The sequence below is a fragment of the Xyrauchen texanus genome, chromosome 27, assembly GCF_025860055.1.
Source record: "Xyrauchen texanus isolate HMW12.3.18 chromosome 27, RBS_HiC_50CHRs, whole genome shotgun sequence".
Classification (NCBI taxonomy): Eukaryota; Metazoa; Chordata; class Actinopteri; order Cypriniformes; family Catostomidae; genus Xyrauchen; species Xyrauchen texanus.
Genome location: NC_068302.1, coordinates 16,150,138 through 16,172,470, shown reverse-complemented (window position 1 = coordinate 16,172,470; position 22,333 = coordinate 16,150,138). Strand labels below are relative to the sequence as shown.

General features: G+C 40.8%; 1 protein-coding gene across 3 annotated transcripts in view; it reads right to left on the bottom strand.

Moving 5' to 3' along the window:
• Positions 1-22,333, bottom strand: part of LOC127620755 (solute carrier family 23 member 2-like) — a 77,417-nt gene that overhangs the window by 45,900 nt on the left and 9,184 nt on the right. Inside the window, exon 1 of one of the 3 annotated variants that reach the window (XM_052093974.1) lies at positions 22,016-22,289. The exons of the other annotated variants lie outside the window; for them this stretch is intronic. The gene's annotated coding sequence lies outside the window, so the exon portion shown is untranslated. Of the gene's footprint in view, positions 1-22,015; positions 22,290-22,333 lie in introns of those variants that run through there. 3 annotated transcript variants of the gene reach the window in all.

Below are 22,333 nucleotides of genomic sequence, written 5' to 3'. Positions count from 1 at the left end.
AAAATTATGTTAACGTGGTTTTCTTGTGTTTCTTGTGAGTTTTTGAACAAGCTGATTTTTTATATCAGTGTGCATGTAAATGCACTCATTGGCTCAACTAATAGTGTGAGATTGAGGTGGGTCTATTTTGTTTGACCAAACAATGATTTGTGCAACTCTGTTTGGGGTCACTAGTAGTGCACCAAAATCACACTCTTCACCTGAGAAACCTCCAAATCATGCTCACCATTGTTTATGTAAACGTGATTAAGTCCTGGTTCCCATGGGACCAGAACCCATGTCTCAGAGGTTGCTCACCATCAGTAGTGCTAGATGAAAAGGTGACCACAGTTATAAGGATGCAAATATGGGGTATGGCATTTGTTAGTAATTTGGCAGTATGGGGTTGATTTTAGGGCACATGAACTTTTGGAAGCAACATGTCAATTTCCTGTGTGATCATGTTGGAAAAAATGTCCTGGTTACTTTCGTAACCTCTGGTCCCTGATGGAGGGAACTGCAATTTTTGGGCAGTTTCAGCACAATTTGAGCGAAGCATCCATAGACAGCAGTTCTTTTCTGGGCAACAAAAGAACCAGTAAAGGGCAGGGCAGATCATTTGTTTGTAAAAAGTAACTTCATCTATAGTGAGTGGAACAGATGTTTTCTGAAAATCACGTATTTTATGTAAATTGGACAGTGCCCTTATAAAGGGCGTATCAGTGCTGCACAGAATTTTTTTACCAGAACGTTCTCGTGACCCGGTATCAACGCTTCCACCCTCTGCATTACATTACACAGCGGCTGTCTAAACAACAATTCAAAGAACACAAAAACCATCAGCCAGACTTTCAGCATCCCCAAAGCACCCACAAAACTCTTGGAAGAACTGAAGACACCCTGGGGAGGAGGCAAAACTCTGAACCACAAAAATATTTAATTAACTGAGTTAAGGTGTGTTTATAATACCAATCTTGAACTTCAAATTAGAAACCTTAAACCCACAGATGATCCCCTACTCACTGGGAAACAATTTCTGAAACAAGATAAACCAACAAACTCATAACAGCTTTATAGAACCAGAAAAGGGGATTTTAAGGATGACTTGAGGCGCATGTCAATTTGTGACATTTAACAAAATTACAAATTAAGACCACAAATATGTATTTGACTGAAAGAAAATGTACGTCATATGTCACCGCACTGTTGACTCGTGTCTAATTCATACACTTCATTTTGTTCACCCTGAATGAAACCATTATCTGATAATTATACCCTTCTGATGTTTAAATGGTTAAACCTAGAGACACCACGCCACAGACACAAGCAGCTTATTTCAGTCATTGGCAGCCTTAATGATGAAATCTCTGCTATTCAGAGAGATCTTGAGAAAAAAAAATATTTTGAGAAAATGTTCTTCATATTTAGAAGAACAGCTGGGCATAGAAATTCCTCATCTGTGTGTCCAGATTCTTACAAAACATTACTGTGGTGGTACAATGGTAGTTTCAGATGTTAAGTCCATGGATCTTCCATGGATTACCGACTCTTCTTCCATGGTATTTACATGTTACTAGTTACTTTAAGCCCCATGATGGACTGGCCGCCTGTCCGGGGTGTTTCCCTGCCTTCGGCCCGAGATGGCTGGAATGGGCTCAAGTGCTACTTGAGGGTAGCGATTAGCGCTGGAGCGCATTCTAGCCATCAATGGGACAAGGGGCTTTAGAAGCTGAACGGATGGATAGTTACTTTAAAGAATACCGTGGTTTTACCATGGTACATGTCTTAAAAACCATGGCATTAACATGTTCAAAAAACATGACAATTAGGGCTGCAACTAACGATTATTTTTGATAACCGATTAATCTAATGATTATTACAGCGATTATTCGGCGATAATCGCAATGATTAATCATTATCTCTTAACCGAATATTCTGCTTGTGTCCCGACTTAAAGGTTGTATTAAACGTGCTTACTAACAATAAAGAGGAAAAAATTATCTACGTTTAATTCAGTAAAGAAATTTACTGCAAACAAATCCTACTGTTATCAAGTGTTTTTGTCTTGTTTTGCAGTGTATAATGGGGCGAAGATTACCCTCTCTCTCCTTTCTGTTCACTTTAATCCATCTTTAACTCACACTCTCCCTTATTAATAAAACTGCATATTGCCAATTTTCTTCACAATAAGAAATGCACAGCGACACATATATTATGATTCAATAAGTCACGAGTCATCACGTTAAAATCTAGCTGCATTAAGCGTGTGTGCTCGATGGATGAGCGTGTGCATCAGCTGGATGCGGTTTCAATCTCTCCCCCTTAGATCGGGACATTCATGCAATTCATAGAAGAGGTGCTGACTGCACAGAAAAATGCCAGTTTCAGAGTTTGTAGTTGTTTACATGATCGTTTCCATATTATTTGAACATTAATAAAGCTATAATGCATTAAATATAACTGCATTTAAGATGTAAGATGTTTCCTTTAAAGATGCTCGACAAGCAAGTTTTGCTTCAGCGGTGAGGCAGCTCCAGCTCCACTTATTTCACAAGAGTGTGCTTCTGTATTTACTTTGTATTTTTGCATTATAAGTCCCTCATAATTTGGAAAGTTTAGAGTGCATCTGGACTGTGAGCTGTATAATTCTTCTCCTCTCCTCAGTAAGGCAGTGCTGCTTCCGTGCGCCATCTTTGGAGTTTCATACGATCTCACGTTACATTAAATTAGATCAAACGACTATTCTACAATGACAATGTTTGACGTTGTCGATAACGTTGACTAATCGTTTCAGCCCTAACGGCAAAACAATTGTTCTTTTTGGTACTTTTTTAGTGGGTACTTTCAAGTCTACACCAAAGAAAAATCTATGCAACACACACTACTATCCCTGACAGGAATGATCTGTTGAAATGTGCCAATTTGCTTTAAGAATCCCAAACATGCAGGCTTTGGAGGAAAATTGCCCAAGAGGCCAAAATATTCCAAAAAAATTATTTCACCATAAAACTTGTTTTAATTGATGATATTTCTTCTTACATATCAAACTTGGGCTAAGTCAAGATATGTAATCTCCTTTAAAAATAAACAATAATTTGGGCTGAACCTCAATTTGATATTTTTCTGTATCAGTTTATGTGAACTGAAATGACTCTTAAATCACTCTTAATAATAACTACAGTATATCAGACAAACATTAATCTCTCAGATATCAGATAAAACATCCTACTGTGTCAGGTTATGTGAAGTCTGTTTAAAAGTACTCTGACATTGAAGGCTCATCTCATGTGTGAACATGGGAGAGATTATGTATGTGTGTGTGCTGACTTGCAATCAAGAGTAGAGATTTGTCTCTCCTTGGACTATGCGTGAACTTTTTACAGCTTCCTCAAAATGAAAATCTGCAAACATTTATAAAGATAAGGCACCATTAAGAGCCATACGCTTTTACCCGTTTCCTCAAACCTATCATAAATGAAAACAGTGTCATGATGCATTGTTAATGTAATACAAATCACAAATAGCCATATGGGTGAAGTTAAACACGTATTTGCTGTTGTCACTTCATTCTGCACCATTTCAGACTTCCAGAGGAGATGCACTCTTTCACGGGAATCATACATTTGTTCATTACGATAATGGAATTAATGCCGAACGCGCCCTTGAGCTAAAACTACGCAAGACGCAACAAGCAGAATGAAGATGTATTGAGATGCATTTTGAAGTTATTTATAAACTGTCACGCTGTCAGCGGTCAAAGAGGTCCAACTAGAACGTAATTACATCGAAAAATAGCGCTGACGGACGCAAATATGCATTAGTTGCAAACAGCCCCAACAAATAGGCTTAATGGAAAAGGCTATGAACAGGGAGAAAGAACAAAAAAAATTATATCCACGTTTCCTTCTAATAAACACTACCTTTCCCAAAAGAACAAATCAATGGAGCAAGTAGGCTCCATTGTAATCCAATCAAAGTCATTTTTTCCATTAAGGGTTCTTCTTCCCCATCATTAATATGCCTTTTCCAGTTTTAAAGCTCAACGAAAAGCATTCTCCATTTAAAATTGGGCTCATACGTTTATAGTATTTAACTAACATGCTAAAATGATATCACTAAAAATAAATTTGGCATTTTAGGGACACCATCTTTGTGCATGTTAATAATGTTTTTGTTTTTTTATTTTTATAGAAAAATAAATCCTCAATCCTCATTTGAGTCTCTCCATATTATGTTGTGAATATGTTTTTACTGGTTTATGTTTTTATTTAATCACAATAATGGGAAACAATTATATTGCACTCGAATGCTATACATTTGATGAAATTCTCCTGCTTTTGAAGGAAACATGAAAGAAGACATGCCCAGAATGGATTTGATCTTACTTGATCTTTCCACCGCAGCCACTTCGGTCACATGTAGCATCCGTGTTATCTCACACAACTCACCAATAGTTGAACAAGATAGGAGTATGCAGCTGGATGCATCTCCAATTCACACTGAAAGTGTCTGTGCTTCATGTCAATTTGTCTAAATTGACAACACATTAGGGTGCGTGCAAGTCGCTAAAATACAGGGCAAACCGCGTCCTGCCACACACAGTTGTTGCTGTCAACTAAAAGTATTGTCTTCTGTAAGTGTGCGTTCACAGTTATTTTGAAAAAGAACATTTAGGTTTATTTAAGAGTTGCAAACACAATAGGTGACTTTTAGCATTTTTTTATTCATTTGGCTGTTGATACAGGAACTGATGTCCTTAATTCTGTTTCTTTCATAATGTTTACCCATTTTACCTGTATAAAATTTTGCACCGGTGTCGTCTTATGTACTTAGTGTAACTGGTAACAGCATATACTTTGGCAAGCCTATTACAGAAATACTCAAACCAGCCCATCTGGCACCAACAATCATGCCACAGTTGAGATTACTGATGGTTGATGTGAACAATAACTAAAGCTCCTGACCCATATCTGCATAATTTTATGCATTTCACCTCTGCCACATGACTGGCTGATTAGATAACTGCATGAATAAGTAGGTGCACAGGTGTTCCTAATAAAGCGCTTAGTGAGCGTTGTTGTGCCTCCATACAGTATGTATTACATAACTGATTTTTTTTTTTTTTTAATGGATGATTTGGAATGGATAGTGACAGAAAAGTAGCCATCAAGTGCCGAGAACTCGTTCAATACTCTTAAAAAGTATCAGCTGGCACATCATGAATTTGAATGTCTAGAGTGTGCAGGACTATAATCTAGTCAAAAGGTAGCTACTTTGAAGAAGCTAAAATATCAGACCATTTTGATTTGTTTAACATTTTTGTCACTACATAATTACCATACTTTGTGCTATTATATAGTTGATGCCTTTGCTATTATTTAATTATTATATAATAAAAAATAAGTAGGTGCCCAAACCTTTGACTATTTGAAAAAAAAAAAAAAAAAAATTCCAAATGACAATTTCATTTTAATTTCAAATGAGACAAAATTAGACTAAAATACCCCTCAATTTTTCCAATATATACATATATATATATATATATATAAGTATTTTGAGTAGTAAATAGTATGTATCTGTCTTGAAATTAAAATGAAATTGTCATATGGAGTTTTTATTTATTTATTTTTTTTAAATAGTCAAAGGTTTGGGCACCGTACCACATAATAATAGCAAAGGCATCAACTATATAATTGATAATCTACTATATTCTACTAATCTAGGGAAAAGGTCATTAGATTTAGATGAACATCACTCGTGACTATAAAAACCCATCAGCTGCCACAAACTCAGCATTCATATGACAAACTTCCTCTTTATGAGCTTTGCTCAGATTAGTGTTGTCAAAAATACCGGTACCAAGTTGGTACTCAACAAAATATTATTTACGATACCAGAATTTCTGAAGGTACTGGGGTACCCGGTACCCATGCAGAGGCGGGAACATTCAAACGCTCACAACAAGCAAAAGATTGCGGCAAGCAAAGTAGCTGCTGCTGCAGTGTCTCAACTGAATCTTGTCGAAATGAAAAGTGGAAAAAGCCAAGTCATTTGAGGCTGATGAAAAGGGAAACATCACAGATCAACAAAAACCTATTCGTAAACACTGCTTTCGCAATTTTCTGATGAAAGCAGGAAATTAAGCACATGAAAGACAGACACCCTGATTTATTCAAGCAAATAAAGCAGGTGAGTTTAGACTTTCACAGTTTATATTATGTAGATCCCAAAGTATTAGGGAATGACTTCAATTTCAAATAATACAGAAGCAGCTCATGTTAATAACTATAAACTCAGAAACTGGCATTTCTCTGTGTGGTCGGCACCTCTTCTATAAGTTGCGCGAATGTCCCGATCTAAGGGGGAGAGATTGAAACTGCACCTGGCTGAGAGAGACTCTGCCTCGAGGGAACTCATCCCTCGTGCGCGCTTAATGCAGCTAGATTAGAACTTATTTAATCATAATATCTATATGTCACTGTGCATTTCTTATCATGAAGAAAAATGGCAATATGCAGCTTTATTAATAAGAGAGTACTTTGCACATTAGTTTGGAAATTGTTTTTTATTCATTCTATTGTGTGCTTGTTTATTTAGGTTTTGTTTTTTTAGTACTTGGTAAAAACTTAAATTAAAAGTTGCAAAAGTTGAAGCAAATCTTATATAAGTGTTCAAAAATACTTGAAGCATACATTGTTCAGTTTTGATATAATTAAAAAAAAATTATATATATTTAAATTAGTGTTGCTCAATGGCATATTTTTGTTCTTAGTTCTGCTGCTAATGTTTTGTAGACTTTGTTAATAAAAGAGTGTTGTTTAGTAGACCGTTTTTGCTTTGGTACCGAAAATGGTATCGAATACCGTGAAATTTCACTGGTACTGGAAAATTCACTGAAATTTTGGTACCGTGACAACACTAGCTCAGAATCAGATCAGGCTGAATGATTTTACTTAATATTCCCAGTCATCTTTTTTCATTTTCCATCTCATATTTTTCCCAAACCCATATGACTTTCTTTGTTATGAAACACAGGAGATGTTAGACACAATGTTAGTCTCAGATTTACTTTCATAGCATTTGTTTTCCACACAATGAAAGTGAAGGGCCACCAGATTTTGAGCAACATGAGAGAGTAAATTATGGCATATTTTTCATTCTTGGGGTAAACTAATCCTTTAAGCTACATGCTTGGCTTCCCATCAAGAGAATTACCTTTCTATTCCCATGACAACACATTCTTCCATACTAGGTAATTTACACAAATATGCTGTTAAATTCACCCTCTCTGTGGTGTACGTAGCTTAGTGACAATACTGGAGCACCGTAGGAGCCTGATATCTTGGGACTGCTACCCTGGGCATGGAGCGGGGAGGTTTAATACATCACAGCTCACCTCTGTAGGGGACATCAGGGCAAACCAATGAATTTACAGAGAACAGAAAGAGATGAGGAATTCTTTTAGAATTTTAAACATCCATGAGGTCTCTTCTATGGGCTTTAATTAAACACAACAGTGACCCTATGAGAAGGGAGCATTTGAGGAATCTGAAGAGCTTCTGAGAGCAGAAGAGTGAAGGTTTTAATCCAGACTGACCCATATTGCAGAACGCAATTTACTGCAGCACAGCCAGAGGTGTGTATCTAGAGGTGTGTATCAACCTAAAGATCGCAGGACATGTGGCACAATAAAAACGAGGTGCTCAATGAGAACAAGATTGTAGACATCACATTTTGGAGCAGCTTTAGAACCAACTATTTTAACTTCCACTAATACCATATTTTAATCAGCCGTTGTGAGGCCCATGTAATGTATGTAATGTAACTGCCACTCATGCAAAATAAATAACTATAATTGGTCAATGGAAAAATATAAAAAGGCATCAATCATTAATAAACCTAAATAAATAATAGAACATAAGATGTTGGTTAATGGAGAAAAATAACCTTGGGAGAAACCAGACTCACTGTGGGCACCAGTTCCCCTCTGACTAACATCATGAATATAATGCCAATATATATATTAGTTATTCATGTGTAGTATAAGTCAATATTTCAAATGATTAAACTTAAGTAGATCTAGTGGAATATTCCGGTTTCAATACAAGTTAAGCTCGATCGACAGCATTTGTGGCATAATGTTGATTACCACAAACATTATTTTGACTTGCTCCTCCTTTCCTTTATAAAAAGCACAAATCTGGGTTACACCGAGTCTTACAGCACTTACAATGAAAGTAAATGGGGCCAATCTGTGAGCCTTAAAATACAAACTGTGTTAAGAGTATACCCACAAAATGTAAACACCTAGTGTGTGTTAAAATGATTTTAGTGCATTAAAAGCACTTACTAATCTTTTCTGTGTAAAATGATATCCAATTTTACAACTTCACGGCATTGATGATGTAATGCTGCAAACGACCATAAAAACTGTGATTTAAACAAGGGGTGCGCTGATACTAGTTTTTCTATTCCGATCTGATTCCGATAATGAAACTCTCAGTATCATCCGATACCAGTGTTTTTTTGCATAATCGGTTCAGAATAAAATATCTACATTTTTGTGTGGAACTAATTGGGAGCACTCTTTAATATGTAAAGAAACACAAACCTCTAACTATTATTTCAATATAAAATGTACAGCTTATTAAGAAACAATGTATTATTAACTAGTATACTGGATAATGTAGCAGCAAATGCACTGGGATGTCCATCCTACCAGAGACAATTAATAAAATCATCAGAGTGTTTGATCCCAGACAGGCACCTGCGATGGAGAGGTATATTGCGGCTTATGGTACTCTGTGGGCTCTGAAGAGCCCATCTCCAGAGCTCAGTGAGGAGTGGGCTGCATATCAACATTGTGTCCGAAATGAAGCCCTCTTAACTTCCCTGGACCTTGCTGACTACTGGAAAGGCACAAGCCAACGATTTCAAAGGTTTGCAGAAATGGCAATGTCCTACAAGTATTTTCCAGTCAGTTCAGTTGACTGTGAAAGGAGCTTCAGCAAGTAAAAGACACTCATTGACAAGAGAGAGTCTCTTACTGAGCTCAACACCAAGCGCCTTATCATCATGTACTTCAATGGAGATGTCTGTGAAAGATGGGAAATGTCCAAGAAAGCAGCACATGTTTAAAATGAATTAATAACATTAACATAGGGCATGGAGCCACCAGAAAATACTTTAATTTGAACTAAATTAAAATGGGTATATTTTATTTGGCCTACAGGCTAATTATTGCAATTTCATTTATTTTATTCTCTGGTACGAATTATATTTTTGCCCTGAGAACATCTCGGGTTATGACTATAACCCTTGTTCCCTGAGAAGGGAACGAGACACTGCGTCGTTGAAAACGACTCTTTGGGGAACGCTCCTTAGCGTACGCCTCTGAATTATGAATGAAACTATTCCAATCTTGATTGGTGTTGCGTCATGACGTAACATGTGACGGCATAACCGGATGCATAAAAGTGACGCCGGCACACAAACACATTAGCCTACCGATGAAGCAAGCCGCTCTCAGGCATTGAGGGGCATGGCAGGACGACGCAGTGTCTCGCTCCTTCTCAGGGAACAAGGGTTATAGTCATAACCCGAGACGCTCCTTCCGAGGGAACTCGCGACTGCGCCGTTGAAAACCACTCTTTGGGGAACGAATGCCCACTAGGCCACGCTACCGAAAAAGGCCTGCCCTAGAGTGAAACTGAACTCAGGCACTCAGCTAGGACAAGAGCACACGCGCGCCAGGCGTACTAGGGAGGTGCAGAAAACCTGATGAAAGTGTGCGGGGTAGCCCAATCGGCTGCCTCACAGATCTCCTGGAGGGGCACTCCCGATAAGAGAGCCCTAGAGGACGCCATGCCTCTAGTTGAATGAGCCCTTATGGCCAAAGGTGAAGGCAAATTGCGACCTTATAGGCCGAGATAATAGCCTGAACAATCCAATTAGTAATGGTTTGTTTCGAAGCAGGAGCCCCTTCTTAGGTGACCCAAAACACACTAACAGTTGGTCCGACCTCCTCCAAGAAGAGGACCTCTCGAGGTAACGCCAAAGCTCTGACAGGGCAGAGCAAATGGAGCCTCTCTTCTTCTGCCGACACATGAGGTGGAGGATGAATGCCTGCAGGACCGTGAGACCGTGCCGTGTTAGAAGACACCTTAGGCACAAAGCCAGGTCTCGGGTGCAGAATGGCTTTAACTCCGCCAGGGGCAAACTCCAAGCAAGCTGGTGTTACTGCCAGGGCTTGAAGATCTCCCACCTTCTTTAGAGAGGTAATAGCTAAGAGAAAAGCCATCTTGAACGCCAGGTCCTTGGGCGAGGCCGACTGAAGGGGTTCAAGGGGGCCAGGGATAACCCTTCGAGAACCACCGCCAGGTCCCAGGCAGGAACCCTGGACCTAGTTGTCGGTCTCATCCTCCATGTACCACGGAGAAAACGAATGACCAGCTGGTGCATCCCCAGAGGCCCAGCACTCAATGGTGCATGGAAAGCCGCAATGGCAGCCACGCACACCTTAAGTGTGGAAGGGAGAGACCACGAGAGAAACGATCTTGAAGAAACTCCAGAACTGAAGCCACCGGGCAGTTAACTGGATCTACTTCATGTTCTCTACACCAAGTGGAGAACACATTCCACTTGAGGCCATATAATCTCCTAGTAGACGGAGCCCTAGAGTTAAGTATGGTTTCAACCACCCCTGCTGATAGACCAGCATTTAGGTACTGAACCCCCTCAGGGGCCAGACCCACAGTTTCCACAGCTCTGGACGAGGGTGGAAAACTGTGCCCCCTGCCTGAGACAACAGATCCCTCCTCAGAGGAATCTGCCATGGTGGAGCTATCAGGAGTGAGATTATGTCTAAGAACCATACTGGCCGGCCACATCGGGCAACCAGAAGTAGACTGATGCCCTCTTGGCAGACCCTTTCCAGGACTCCCGGAGCAGAGCGATCGGGGAAATGCGTACAGGCTGAAGCCTCGGCCAGGCTTGTACCATGGCATCCAACCCCAGTGGGGCTGGAGGTGAACGGAGAACCAAAATGGACAGTGGGACGCCTCTCGAGACGCCAATAGATCCACTTTCGATGGTCCAAATTTGTCCCATATCAACTTCACCACCTCTGGATGAAGTCTCCATTCCCCGGCCTCAGCCCCTGCCTCGACAGGCTGTCTGCTCCCTGATTCTGAACCCCCGAACATACATGCTCTGATAGACAGTATTTTCCCTTGGGACCAAAGAAATTATCTGATGCTCCGGTCTGCACAGAGGGCTGATCTGAGTCCCCCTTGTCGGTTCAGATAAGCTACCACTGATGTATTGTCCGAACATACTAGGACATGGTAACCTTAGATGTCTGGAAGGAAGCTCCTCAGAGCCCTGAACACAGCCAACATCTCTAGACAGTTTATGTGCCAAGAATGATGATGGTCCTGCCACAGACCCCTGGCAAAGCTGCCGCCCATGACCGCGCTCCAGCCAGTGAGGGAGGCGCCTGTCGAAACGGTTTCCCGTGACATGACGCTCCCAACACTGGCCCTTGGGACAGGAACCAAGGTTTCTTCCATATTAGCAGAGAACGAAGGCATCTGCGCTGCTACTCTGATTTTACTGAAATGGATTCCCCTTGGGGAAAAACCCCTTGGCTTTCAGCCACCACTGGAGGGGCCTCATGTGTAGAAGGCCCAAAGGTATAAAGTTGGATGCCGCTGCCATGAGGCCCAGCAGTCTTAGAAACTGCTTTACAGTGATGGCCTGGCCTAGCTTTAACCCGACACCATCACCAGAACGGACTCGACACGTGCAGGAGACATGCGTGCCTGCATCGTAATCGAAGTTCCAACACCCAGAAACGTTGTGCACTGGGATGGTTGTAACACACTCTTTTTTGTGTTGAGTCTCAACCCCAAACTTCGAATGTGGCCAAGGATCTACATCTCGATGCCGAACCGCCATTTCTCGAGACTGGGTCAGAATGAGCCAATCGTCGATATAATTCAGTATGCGGATGCCCTGAAGTCTCAGAGGAGCAGGAGCTGCATCCATACATTTGGTGAATGTGCGGGGAGAGTGCTAGGCCGAACGGAAGAACCCGATATTGGTAAGCTTCGCCCCCGAAAGCGAACCTCAGGAACCTCCTGTGACGTGGAAGGATGGATACATGAAAATAGGCGTCTTTTAGAGCTATCGTGACAAACCAGTCCTCGGATCTGATCTGGCTCACGATGGAAGGAATAGTAAGCATTTTGAACCTGAACCTCCTCAAAGGCCGGTTCAAAACTCTGAGATCTAAAATCGGCCTCAACCCCCTATCCTTTTTTGGAACTATAAAGTACCGGCTGTAAAATCCGGACTCCCTGTCTGCATGAGGAACACGTTCTATGGCCTCCTTTAGCAGCAGAGGTTGCACTTCTTGTTCCATCACCTGAGTCTGCTCCGAACCACTGTAGTCTGCACCACCCCAGAGAATTTGGGGGCGGTGCCCGAACTGCAGTCTGTACCCTGATTTTATTATATGCAGGACCCATGCAGATATGTTGGGAAGATGATTCCATGCCTCTACAAAATCTACTAAGGGAACCAGCCTCTCGAGGCTGGTCTCGGTGTTTTTCGAGCACCGCTCTCGACTTCCTGAAGCGAGAGACCGGCAGGATTTAGTCGATACGGTTCTTGTGACCACAATTGATGCTTGTTTTTTTTTTATTTATATTTTTTGACACCTAACGGCACGGCGTGCATCCGCTGGAAATTGATGTGGCCCGAGGCGCCAGAGACGGCGGAACCGACACCGATTTCCTGAGGACTCCGCTAGCAGAGCAACCTCGGTTGCGCTGCAGCGGGGACAGCCCTCCGAGGTTCTACCACCTTGGTAGGACCTCCTTCCCGAAGCTTCTACTAAGGGAACCAGCCTCTCGAGGCTGGTCTCGGGTGTTTCCCGAGCACTGTTCTCGACTTCCTGAAGCGAGAGACCGGCAGGATTTAGTCGATACGGTTCTTGTGACCACAATGGATACTTTTTTTTGACACGAACGGCACGGTGTGCGTTCGCTGGAAATTGATGTGGCCCGAAGCGTCAGAGACGGCGGGAAACCAACACCGATTCCCTGAGGACGCCGCTGCGATAACAACCTCGGTTGCTCTGCAGCGGGGGGGGGGAACTCTGTGGTGCGAGGATCTGACTGATGGCTGGGGCTAATCTGCTTGCCCGATTTGATTTAGACTTACCTTACGGGGGAAGCATCAAGCAGAAAAGATCTAACCTTTTCCTTTATCCCCGATAAATTCAGCCACAGATGCCTCTCTGTGGCCACCATAGCTGCCATAGAGCGGCCAATAGCCATTGAGTGCAGGCAAGAACCAGCCCAACCTGCCGCCATGTAAGCCCTACTTATTAAAGCAGATGTATCCCTGCAGGGCTTACTAGGCAGCGCCGGGGTTTTAGCCCATATCCCGTGCCCCCAAAACATCGTCTGTAATCACCACACTGGGGCTGGAGACACGGGACGAATGCGGTTTACCCCAAGATCTCGAGATATATATTTATATATTTTTTTTGTGGAGATCGGGGAAAAACGGCAAACCCCGGCGCTGAGGTTGTGATCTGTGCTGCAGGAAACGCTAGTCTAATTTGTCTTTCAACTTGCGTTTCCTGCTCATTTTGTGGCCAGCTGATATCAAGTCTGGCCACGCACGCGTCACAACCTCAATCAGCTCCTCATAAGCTTGGTCGAAAACTGGCGTGCTTGACTCACGGTCGTCCGCGATCAATGCTGAGCATATCCACTTCCTCGGAAGCAGAGAGCTCAAGCATTGGGACCTGATCGTGGGCAGAAGAAGCCACGACGCGGGCTTCTGCACCACTCACAGTAGGCTCGGATCCACAAAAGAGAAAGTGCCGCAGCAGTCTCATTCTCATCTGCAAGATCCGCTGCGTAACCCCACGATCTCAACCGCCGGCTGCCTCAACAGACGCGGACCAGATCCGTGGGGAACGCGAGCCTGACCGTGATCATCAAAGCACGCCAACCGGGAGCGCAGCACTCTCATGGGTAGTGCTTCACAACTTTCACAGGCAGATCCCTAGAGAGCTGCCTGTGCGTGCTGCGCTCCCAAACAATTCACACATAAAGCGTGCATGTCCCTACCCGTAATGAAACGAGGGCAGGGGTGCACGCACTTCATGAACTGTTGGGTGGCCATAATATTTTTAAATCAGACAAACAACACCAAATAAGACAAACAATACACAGAGCGCTTGCTGAAGAGCGAAAGCTAATGTGTTTGTGTGCCGGCGTCACTTTTACGCATCCGGTTATGCCGTCACATGTTACGTCATGACGCAACACCAATCAAGATTGGAATAGTTTCATTCATAATTCAGAGGTGCACGCTAAGGAGCGTTCCCCAAAGAGTCGTTTTCAACGACGCAGTGAGAGTTCCCTCGGAAGGGAACTTACACTTGAGAGTTTACATGATCCTGAATGTATCCACAGTTTGAATACAAAAATATTGACATATTGCAATTGTTTAAAGTAAAAATGGGTTAAAAACTAAAAATCCAAAACAGATGAAAATAAATCAGAAAAAACTGAATTACGAAAATAATTTAACTGAATTTTAGAAAAAAATAAAATGTCAAAAAAATCAATTTAACTGCATTATTATGCTTAATACATAGACAAAAAAAATAATTTCAACCTCAACTCAAAATATATTCAACATTCGGAAACTCTACATCACTTCAGAAGGAATACCACTTCTAGTATTCATTTAAAGGATATTGTAACACGGCTCTAGTGTTTTAATCATACGTGAAATTTCAAATCTTAATCAATGGAGTAGGAAATCTTTTGCAACAAACACCCAAATCACACCCAAGTCTGTCCGAATTAGCACTGAGTGCATGCAGTTTCGGGCTTACCTGCTATTTGTACCTGAGTGATAACGTAGTAAATTGTAATCATATACGATGTATTACCATGAGTAAATGGCACTCGTGTTAAGTAATATCTGCAAACAGAGACTGTTTTGTCAATGTTTTTTGACCATCTCTGTTGTAAATTACTGCAAATTGAGAATGTTACCAGACAGCAGACTTTGACGTAGGAGGCTCTCTCTCAGCGACTTATCTTCTTCTGCTTGCCATTTTCAACTACACACCAACACATGCTGAACTGCGATGTCATTAACTGATTTAACATACTAACCATTAATTGTACAACTACTCTGTAGAAAGTTGATTCGCACGAGACACAGGCAGAGCATATCCATCTACAAAGCCATACAGGTGCATTATCGGAGGTTATCCGTGCCTATTTCTATTTGATGCTGTGTTTTCTTCATCAAACCGTATACCCCAGATGTGTCATTAAACACAAGATGAACCACGATGGAAATGTGTGTGGTAAACAGTACAGTTTTTTTTTAATACAAGAACTTTTACACCTCTAGTAAAAACAGGCATTTTATTTTTAACGTTTCAAAATTGAAAAGATACACATTTTTTTATGTAACCTTTAAGGACAGAGATAAAGAGGAATTGATTGTTTGCAGTAATAATTAAATTAATATCTGTCTAAATTATTTTTCAACAATATTTTGGCCATCATGAGGGAGAAAGATAGAGGGAGAAGTTCAGTATATTTGTAAGTACATTCTTTGAGTCACACCCTGCAATTAACCTACTTATATACACTGGCAGGAAAATGTTTGGAATAATGTACAGATTTTGCTCTTATGGAAAGAAATGTATACTTTATTCACCAAAGATGCATTCAACTGATCACAATGTATAGTAAGGACATTAATAACATGAAAAATGACAATTACAATTTTAATTTTTTTGTTTAAAGTACTTCAAAGATTTCTCATCAAAAAATCATCCACGCGCATTTGTATTTTGCCTAGATAGAGCTGCAGACTGTTTTTTTTGTTTGTTTACAAAAATAACCAAGTAAACAAAGTGTTCAGCATCTCCTCGATGCCCTGTCTTACATGCTCGGCTGTATAAGTTCCACGAAACTGGTGTGCATGCAATACTGCACGCTTAAACTCGAAAGAGGAGGAATCAATCCAGTATGCAGAGAGGCTGAGCAATAACATGGGGCATATGTCAGAGCTCCAAATGTCTGTTGTAAACCTAAAAGCAGTCACATTATGTTTTAAATCACCTCTTATGTCGTCACAAACCTGACTGTACAGCTCAGGTAAGGCAGTGTCTGAAATTTAGTGTTGAGACAGCAGGGCATAGTGGGGATCCAAAATCTTCTCTACCACAGAGATGGGCTGGTTGTCCAAAGCTACGAATTAAACCACTTTCTCAGTAATCTTTTTGGCCATTTCGCTCTCTCAAGGATATTTTTCCTTCCTTTTAAAAGTTTTGTCCAGTGTTTGTTGCTTCGGCGCAGCTGCCTTTTCCCATGTTGTTTTGGTGAACTCGCCGTATTCCGTTGCATGCTTAGTTTTAAGATGTTGTATCAAACTGGTAATTTTGAATGCAGCTTTATTGCTACCGCCTCACGAAATGATCGTATTGCAGATACGGATGTTGAACAGTTTTCGCTTTCTAGTTTAAAATATTTCCACACTGCTGACATTTTAGCCATGGGGTTGCTGACGTAAATGATCAAAGTAAGGTGATCGGGCTGACTGCCGATCCCCGATCAGTTAAAAAATGCCCATGTTGGCTCCGATCTGATAATTGAAGTCAATAAAACTCATTTTTAAACCACTCCACAGATTTTATATTAACAAACTATAGTTTTGGCAAGTCATTTAGGACATCTACTTTGTGCATGACAAGTTATTTTTCCAACAGTTATTTACAGACAGATTGCTTCACTTATAATTGACTACATCACAATTCCAGTGGGTCAGAAATTTACATACACCAAGTTAACTGTGCCTTTAAGCAGCTTGGAAAATTCCAGAAAATTATGTCAAGCCTTTAGGCAATTAGCCAATCTGATAGGCTAATTGGAGTCAACTGGAGGTGTAACTGTGGATCTATTTCAACCTCAGTGCCTCTTTGTTTTACATCATGGGAAAATCAAAAGAAATCAGCAAAGACCTCAGAAAATACAATTGTTGACCTCCACAAGTCTGGTTCATCTTTGGGAGCAATTTCCAAATGCCTGAAAGTACAACATTCATCTGTATAAACAATAGTACGCAAGTATAAACACCATGGGACCGTGCAGCCATCATAATGTTCAGGAAGGAGACACATTCAGGTTCCTAGAGATGAACGTAGTTTGGTGCATAAAATGCAAATCAATCTCAGAATAACAGCAAAGGACCTTGGAGGAAACAGGTAGACGAGCCTCTACATCCACAGTAAAATAAGTCCTATATCGACATAACCTGAAAGGCTGCTCAGCAAGGAAAAATCCACTGCTCCAAAACCACCATAACAAAAGCCAAACTACAGTTTGCAAGTGCACATGGGTATGACGATCTTACTTTTTGGAGAGATGTCCTCTGGTCTGATGAAACAAAAATTGAACTGTTTGAACTAACCCTTATGCTTGGAAGAAAATGGGTGAGGCTTGTAAGCTGAAGAACACCATCTCAACCGTGAAGCATGGGGTGATTTGTTGCAGGAGGGACAGGTGTACTTCACAAAAGGAAGGAAAATGATGTGGCTATATTGAAGCAACATCTCAAGACATCAGCCAGGAAGTTAAATCTTGTTGGCAAATGGGTCTTTCAAATGGACAATGACCCCAAGCATACCTAAAAATTTGTGGCAAAATTGCTTAAGGACAGCAGTATTGGAGTGGCCATCACAAAGCCCTGACCTCAATCCGATAGAAAATTTGTGGGCAGAACTGAAAAACCAAGTGCGAGCAAGAAGGCCTACAAACCTGACTTAGTTACACCAGTTCTGTCTGGAGGAATGGGCCAAAATTCAAGCAACATATTGTGAGAAACTTGTGGAAGGCTACCCAAAACATTTGACCCAAGTTAAACAATTTAAAGGCAATGCTACTAAATACTAACAAAGTGTATGTGAACTTCTGTCCCACTGGGAATGTGATGAAAGAAATAAAAGATTAAATAAATAATTCTCTCTACTATTATTCTGACATTTCACATTCTAAAAATATAGTAGTGATTTCTACAATTAAATGTCAGGAATTGTGAACATTTTTGAGTAAAAATGTATTTGGCTAAGGTGTATGTAAACTTCTGATTTCAACTGTATTATGATTCAATAAGTCACCAGCCATAATGTTATAATTTACCTGCAGCAAGTGTGCGTGCTCGAGGAATGAGCACGCACCCCCATAGATCGGATTAGGGACATTCGTGCAATTCATAGAAGAGGCGCTGACCGCATAGAGAAATTACAGTTTCAGATTTGTAGTTGTTTACATGATTTGCTTCCATATTATTTGAACTTTAATAACGCTATAAATAAATATAACTGCATTTAAAATGTAATGCCGGGGTGTTTCCTTTAAAGACGCTAGACACGCAAGATTTGCTTCAGTGGAGCGACAGATCCAGCTCCACTTATTCCACAAAAAGAGTGCTTCTGTATTTACTTACTTTGTATTTTTGCATTATAATTCCTTCATACTTTGTGATCTACATCACCTGAAGCTGTTTGGAAAGTTTAGAGTGTGTCTGTGAGCGGTGTTTTCTTCCTCTCTTCAGTCAGTCGTGAGCTGAAGTGCTGCTCTCGAGCGTCATCATTGCAGTTTAATGTGATATCATGTTACATTAAATGAGATCAAACAACTATTCGACAAAAAAACATTTTGCTGACAATTTTTTTTGTTGACGTTGTCGATAACGTCGACTAGTCGTTTCAGCCCTACATGAATAAATGTAGGGCTGGGACGGTTACCGCATTACCGCAATACCGCGGTCACGTGACTCCAACCGCGGGTCTGAGCTTGTCACCGTCGTCACCGCAAAAAAACAAAAACAAAAAAAACATTGGCCTGCACATGTGTGCACGTTGTGTCTAATGACATGGATTCATTGATTCTAATGATATGGATTATGTCTAATGATATTAGCCTACATGGATTCAAGGTTTTCTAAACAAAACTTATCAAAATATGGAGCAAATCCGACCTTTCAGCGAGTTGGGGAGCGCAATGTTCCATGACACATAATAACATTCCATTTGTATTAGAGATGCGCGGATGGGCTATTATTATTTAATCCGCAACCGCATCACAAAACTCATCTGTCCGCACCAACGCTTTTTGATAAATTTTCAAAACGCATCCGCTGGCGGTGACTGTTTTAAGGTCTGAGCGATGCAAGATGCTGCTGCCGCGAGGCTAGAAAGCTCTTGGCTGTTCTAGAAAGGAGACTGAGCCAATGCAACAAAGATATTTCAAAGGCTAAAGTCCCTAGTAGGCTATAGCCTATTGGCTATGTTGTATCCCCAGAATATCAGCAGTGAAGTCCGTTTCCGATTGACGCACAGGGATAAAAATAAATAAATAAATAGTAACGCACATCGGCAAACCTGACTACTAGGCTACTGTAGCCTAAAATTTTATCATTTTGTTTTGAATTTTGTTTAAAATGCATTTTAAGATTTCTATTTATTTCTCATGTCTGTGAGGCAATAGGCCTAGCCGCCGAGTTTCGGTTCATTTATGAGAGAGCTCACGCAAGAAGAGATCGCATCGGCGCTTCCACGTCCTGCTGCTGATTATATGTCTGCTATATTTGCTTCTTATTTATTAATTCCAGGCAATTAGTTAATGAAACTGTGATTAAAATTAAGATACAATTTATACAAAACGAAATTTTAAGTTAAAGAAAGGCTTTCTACAAAACAAAACTTAATAAAGTGGTCAAAATCATGTCTGACCCATATTCAATGCGAATGTATCTGAGAATAATCTTAAATAAGGAAATCTATACAGTGATTAGTTCATGCCAAATTACTGCTTGATGAAAATTTGACTATTTAAAATTGTGCTCGTTTTTTTTCTTCGGATGTAGGTGACAATATTTAAAGTCTTTATCTAAAGCCGCTATACCGCGGGAATATCTTGCTTTTCAACCGCGGTTAGAAAAAATCCATACCGCCCCAGCCCTAAATAAATGATGAGAATTTTCATTTTTGGGTGAACTATCCCTTTAAGACATCATGTTATATTTGGCTATGTATCCATGTATGGTAGTTTTTTAAATGTTCAGGGTTATTTTCTTTGTAAATTAATCTGTTCATTTAAAAGGACAGTTTGGTATTGAAAAAAGTAATTAAACTTGTTATTAAAAGAAAAATAAATCAAGTTGGTTTACCTTTCAAACTGTTTTTGTACTGTACTTAAATAGCGTGATAGTAACATATACTGTGATAAAAGCTTCAGCAATTATCGTAATGTGAAAATTTGATACTGTCAAATGCCTACTAAAGAGAAAGGTCACAATTAGGCTGCATACTTTAAAAATCATTACATCTGGATAAAACAAGGTAAGAATTAAAAAAATTAGCCCCTGTGATATTTAGGCGAGATTGTTGTAGATTGTTGTTACTGCTTAGTAGTACAAATTTTGCTTCCTCCAAAGTGATAACCCCCTCCATGTTTATCCTTATGCTTAGGTATGCATAACCAGAAGGTTCCTTTTCCTTTAGTCACCAGAAGTCACTTTCGTTGGTGCCCTGACACTTACCAATTTGTCATTTCACTGTTGACTTTATCCAAAGCAATTTCCAGAACATTTATTTATAAGGAATTGAGTAATATGAATCAACAATCTTTCAGTTATCCAATCTGATCTTTACACACTAGTCTACACCATCTCCATGACAACCAGGCAAAACACTTTCAATGTCAAGGTGGCATCACATGAGTCATTTATGACGTCAGGCACGAGTGAGGCTGGTATGAACAGGCATAAACCAGCAACAATGTTATGTTAGCCACTTCTCACCCCACCTATCACATTAGCACTAAATTTAATATCCATATCAAAGAAATGGTCACAAAAACAAGCCTCTAGCCATTATTTAGTCAACAAAGTTAGGAATGAGTGTTTCAAGGATGATATCACCACACTGATGGATACACTACAGGCAAAATACCAGTATATCCTGGTTGATCTGAAAAAATGCAGCAATTAAATAATCAGTTATATCTCTACTGCGTACAAATCTGTCCTTCATTAAGTTAAACGTGGAGCTTTATCACACCTTAATAAAGTGATTCAAAGCATCAGCCATTTGGGCTGCCATTAAAAGTCAAACCAGAAGCTATATTAGCTTAGAATGAGAAATAAGAAAATACATATTTAAAATGGCACGTGGTTCTTTAAAAGAGGCAGTGCCTCAGCATTTAAAGGGTAACTAAACCCCTGCTCAGAGTCTGACTCCACCCACTAGCAATATTTGAAAAATGCTCGAAAAGTGAGCAGACCCCAGCGGGGATAGAGGGGACGAACCGAGGGCGGGGATGAGCGGGTGGGGGGGGGGGTGGGGGGGCGTGCACCTGAGACCCGTAGTGACAGATTAATTGACAGCTGCTGTCAGACTCTAAAATGGAGAGTGACTGGAGTGACACAAGTAGCTTTGCCACGGAGCGGGCTTTTGAAGTCGATTACCTTTCTCCCCCACCTTCACCTGAAGTGGAGGAGGGTGAATTGTCTGTGGACACAGGACCGGAGCCATATCAATTCGAGCCGCTGGCTCAAACTGCGGTTTTAACTCCCTGTTGAGCATCCGAAGCGCATTCACCTTCACTGCGCAGGAAAAACAAACTAAACGCTGTTCAGTGATGTTTATCCTTTTAGCAGGATTTTTATTTAGCAAGCTTCACTTGAACATAACATCAGTTAGCTGTTCTCTCAACTTAGAAGAATGTGACGTAAAGCGTAACGTCATCATGTACAAAACCGTATACCTCCAAATAAAACTATACAGGTAGTCAATACCGTAATACAATGTATAAGGGTGCAATACGCTTAACACTCCCGCATCGTGAACACGCCGCTTGTCGGCCCCAGAGGATTAACTTTAGCCTAACCATAAATTGTGATTCAAATATATATGATCACTCACCTCAAGACGCCGCTGAGGTGGTGGAGTCCATGCAGGAGGAGCAGTGTTTGGCACTGCGTCGCTCAGCTGAAGTTGTTTGGAGAAGCCCATTTCCACCTCCATTGCGTTGGAGAAGCAATCCCGCGTAAAATGCAGTTTGCACACTCCTACAGCTCTAGGCGGGAACTCGCGGTCTTCCAGAACAAGGACGTGCAACCCCTGGCGCCTAATTTCCAAGTCTATATGGAAAGCAATACAGTCCAGCAGTGCTGAAGCTATCCTAACTGACACAATACTATGCTACTAACTAACTATGCTTCTAACAATACTACACTAACA